General features: G+C 43.1%; 1 long non-coding RNA gene across 1 annotated transcript; it reads right to left on the bottom strand.

Moving 5' to 3' along the window:
• Positions 1-556: 556 nt before the first annotated feature.
• On the bottom strand, positions 557-4063 carry LOC139082020 (uncharacterized). The gene is made up of 3 exons (XR_011537665.1): positions 3925-4063; positions 1125-1195; positions 557-676 (listed from the first exon to the last, which is right to left on the bottom strand). It is a non-coding gene; the product is annotated as an uncharacterized lncRNA (long non-coding RNA).
• Positions 4064-4802: the final 739 nt, after the last annotated feature.

Below are 4802 nucleotides of genomic sequence, written 5' to 3' on the forward strand. Positions count from 1 at the left end.
CCACCAGCAGTGTATGAGGGTTCCTTTTTCTCCGCAACCTCTCCAACATTTGTTGCTATTAGTTTTAGATATTTTTGTCATTCTAACGGGTGTAAGGTGATATCTTAGTGTAGTTTTGATTTGCATTTCCCTGATGATCAGCGATGATGAGCATCTTTTCATGTGCCTATTGGCCATCAGTATATCTTCTTTGGAGAAGTGTCTGTTCATGTCTCCAGCCCATTTTTTGATTGGGTTGTTTGATGTTTTGTGGTTGAGTTGCGAGAGTTCTTTATATACTGAGGATATTAAGCCTTTGTCAGATATATGACTTGCAAATATTTTTTCCCAGTTAGTGGGTTGTTTTTTTGTTTCAATCCTGTTTTCATTTGCCTTGAAGAAGCTCTTTAATCTGATGAAGTCCCATTTGTTTATTCTTTCTATTGTTTCCCTTCTCTGAGAAGGCATGGTGTCCGAAAAGATCCTTTAAATACTGATGTCAAAGAGTGTACTGCCTACGTTTTCTTCCAGAAGCCTTATGGTTTCAGGTCTCACCTTTAGGTCTTTAATCCATTTTGAGTTTATTTTGGTGAATGGTGAAAAAGAATGGTCAATTTTCATTCTTTTACATGTGGCTTTCCAGTTTTCCCAGCACCATTTGTTGAAAAGACTTTCTTTTCTCCATTGTATGCCCTTCCTGAAGACAGATTTATATGAATAATGGGAGTCATATTAAAAGTGAGCAGAGACTTACACAGAGAAGGGGGGATGGCAGGGACTCAGGATTTCAAATGCCTCTCTCTTTCCCTTTCTCACCCCTTGGCTCTCTGCCCACCTTAGATTCTTGAGAGAAACAAAAACAAAAGCACAAAAGACATGGCCAACCAAATGCATGTTATGAGACTTTGGCCCAAATCCCTGTACAGACTGTAGTACTGGGCTGGCCCTTGTGGAAGACCCCTTTCACATGGCTAAAGGCAGGCCTAGGACCTAAGAGCAAAGGATCTTCTGCAGCCCTTTCCTCCCAAAGCCCATACCCAGGTTTCTCTAGATCTGACTATTGTAACAGCACAGAAAAGGGAGTATGGGAAGAACTAGCAGGTCAGCAAAGAAGCAACACGTCCAAGAGAGTGTGTGTCCTTCACCTTGTGCTCAGCTGGTCCAGGCTTTCTCAGGAGGCCAGTGTGAGCCCCAGGACTCCCGGCCTAAATAAAGTCTGTCAGAGTGAGAGAAAAAGTCAGAAGACAGAGTTATGTTAACCTAAAACAAATAAACACCCAGTTATTTTACCAGCAGAATGGGTTTATTTGGGAACAACAAAGAATTGCAATTCTCAGGGCCAGCCCAGTGGCATAGTGGTTAAATTCACGTGCTCCACTTCGGCAGCCCAGGGTTTGCAGGTTCAGATCCTGGGTATGGACCTACACATCACTCATCAAACCATGCTGTGGCAGCATCCCACATACAAAATAGAGGACGATTGGCACAGATATTAGCTCAGTGACAATCTCCCTCAAGCAAAAAGAGGAAGATTGGTAACAGATGTTAGCTCAGGGTCAATCTTCTTTACCATAAACAATTACAGTAAAGAATTTGCTTTCAGGGTTGAATATTAGCAGCCTATGTGGGTTAGGAACAACAGGGTATCGAGGAATAACAATGTTGTTGATTGCTTGAAGGTCCTGGACAAACCTCCACCCTTGGCCCTTGGGTTTTCTCACACGTAAAATAAGAGTATTACCGGGACTAGTGCAAGGGATAATGAGGCCCTGAGCCTTGTAATCTTCTATTACGGGCTTTATACCTTGAAGAGAGAGGTTTACACCTTCTGGGGAGAGGTTTTGAGGGATCTATGTGAATCTTGATGGGAGGCATACTGTGAATTAGAGCCATACATACAGCCAACATCAGCTGGAGATTTTGCCCATAAGGAGGTGGTAGCTGATTCAGGGGGGACAAATGATCAGTGTCTCCAGAATCAGCTCTAGAACTGTCAGAGACAGAGCAAATAAAAGACGTCTAAGGGTCATTTAATTTACTTGGTTGGCTATTTTGATGGTTACTGTCAAATTCTAGAATTATTCCCCCTTTTTGGAGAAAGAGATACCAGCATGATACTTGTCTAAGAAGTCTCAACCTAATAAATGAGTAGGGCTGAAGGAGCTAAGGAGAAAAGGGTAGGCACCTCATGGGACCTAAACAACAGGGAATAGGTTCAGAGAGAGGAACCTTTTGAGGTTTATTAGGGACCCCCTCCATTTGAACTGTTTTAGTGCTCCAAGGCAGGGGCTACATTATAGTAGTGGGGCTGAGCACCAAGACTGTGGCTCTGGTGTCAATAAGGACAAAGAGAGATTCATCCCCAAGCTGGGGAGTCGTTTCTCCGAGCTGATTAAGAGGGAGGATTGGAAAGAGTCCCTGTAGCTCCTTTGAGCCCTGTCATCGGGAATCAGGAGGACACTGGAAAGGCTGGTTAGAGGGCTGAAGGTGCGAGAAATGCTTAAGTTTGTAACAATCTCTTTTCCAATGTCCTGGCTCTCTGCAATAATCGCAGAAACTAGGAGGCTTTCAGTCTCGTGTAGGGACCTTCATGTGCCAGAACTGAAGATTAAGAACTTCTGCAGTCTTTCCTATAGGTGGCTCATCTAGGGTGCGAGCAAGCTGTCTTGCCAACTTAACTAAATCTGGAGCAGACATAGTGTCCCATTCCACCCCAGTCCTTTTAACAAAAGGGGAGATGTCCTGGTTCAGCCATTATTCAACACAGAGTTAAAAGCTACTCCAGAGGATTTAACATCTGAAGGAAGACCAGAATTTTCTTTGAAAACAACCTGAAGTTGATTATAATAGTCATGAACAGGTTCATCAGATTTTTGTATGCGAGACTGAATTTTGTCCCAATCAATAGACTTAGGAAAAGCTACTGTAATTGCTTGTTGGAGTTTCCCAGCGAGTGATCTAGCCTCTTCCCCAAAGTTCAGGGGTTTGTTTTTCTAAATTCCTTTCAGGAGTTTCCCACTGGACAAGCTTCATCCAGTGTTTGGCTTAACCCTCACCAACAAGCATGTGGAATAATTGATATGGGTCTGAAAAACCAGGTGGGTAAGTTTGAATAACTATGTCCAATTCTTCAGCAAACCTATGGGGGTTCTCTTAGTTACTTTAGGAAATTCTTTAACTATGGCTTGTAATTCTGCCTTAGTCCAGGGAATATAACAATTTGAGGTTTATTTAGATCCTCAGAAGATTTAACTTTAAAGAGGCAAGTTCTAATAAGTTTAGAGGAGGAGAGAGTGGGGAGAAACTTAGGAAGAAAGGGAAGCTGGGCAAGAAAATTCGAATGGGGAAACTGAGGGTATAAAAGAGGTATAAATGGTGTGGAAGGGAAGGAAGTAACAGTAACATTCGGAAGGCTCAAAATACCAATCAAAATAGGTGTTCCATTCAGTTTTGGCAATTTCAGAGCCATGGCTGTCCAATCCAGTTTTAAGAAAAGAAAGTTCGGGGAGTTCAGAAGTTTCCCCATAATGGCCATTGGTATTTTAAATTACTTTTGGTTAAGTTGGTCCATTTAGTTAGAAATGTGCATGCAGAGGAACCATGGTTTTTAAACATAAAACTGGCCGAGGTCTCTGAAGGACACATTTAGATGGCTGGGATCCCATTTCTCTGAAGTTTTTCTCTAGAGCAAAAGAAAAATTCCCAAACAACCTGCAGGCCACATACCAGCACAGTTCCAACAGAACAGCCTTAGTGTGAAGAAGTCAGGCCAAAGGCTGAGAAGTTCCAATAGAACAGTCCAGTTCCAAAAGGAATGAGACCAAAGACCAAATGAGTACTCACAGAAGTGGGAAAGCCTTAAACAGAAAGGACAGGTCCCAAATAAGGCCTGGAGAGCTTCAATATGTAAAGAGAGCGAAGCTCAATACCCAGGAGAAAACTTACCTCCAAACTCCAGTGTCAGCAAGAAAGCAGTGAGCTCAATGGGCTTGCTCTGTGGGTCCCACATCTGTTTGCCCACCAGCCTCCCCCAGTTTCAGGGGTCTTCTCTGGATCCATGTACAAGCCACCAAATAATGTTGACCTAAACCAGATAAACAGCCAGATATTTTATCCGCAGAATGGGTTTATTTGGGAACAATAAAGAATTGCAATTCAAGTCATGTGGTCTATGGCAAACCATGTCAAGTCCAGAGAAACAAAGGAAAGAAACGTTCTTTTATGAAGTTGAGAGGGACTGTTGTAAAGGAAGAGTCCATTGGAGGAGATTGGGAGTTCAAAGTGCAATGACTTTTCCTTGGCTGAGTTATGACCATCTCTTATTGGCTGAGCTGTTGCTGGACAAGGAGGAATTTCTTCCTTCCTTCTGCTGGGGTTGTAAGTACTATTACTTCCTGTCAGGGATGCAAAGTATATCTCTTCCTGCTGGCGTCCATAGTGTGCATTGAATGGCATATGCCTGAGAGTTCTGTCTTCTGGCCTCCTGTCTCCATCTAAATGAGTTTTCTGTTTATTAATTTTCACAGTCAGGAGCGATCACCATACTTGATTCAGAACTTTAACTTGTTCAATTCGTTCAACATTGATTTTATTGAGCCCCTATTATGTGCTAGACCCTTGTTCCAGGTGCTAAAACCCCACCCACCCCAGTTTAGGAGTCAGTTAGTTACAACCACAAAGAAGATTCAAACCCTTGACCCCAGACACCTCAAACCTGCCCTCTACTCTCTCAAAGCTTAACTCCTTCCCTTCATGTTAATGGCTTTGCCCTTTACCCGGACCCACCCGTGGGGCAGGGTGTGAAAGAGGTGAGGAAAGGGAGC

This window comes from Equus przewalskii, chromosome 1, assembly GCF_037783145.1.
Source record: "Equus przewalskii isolate Varuska chromosome 1, EquPr2, whole genome shotgun sequence".
NCBI classification, from domain to species: Eukaryota; Metazoa; Chordata; class Mammalia; order Perissodactyla; family Equidae; genus Equus; species Equus przewalskii.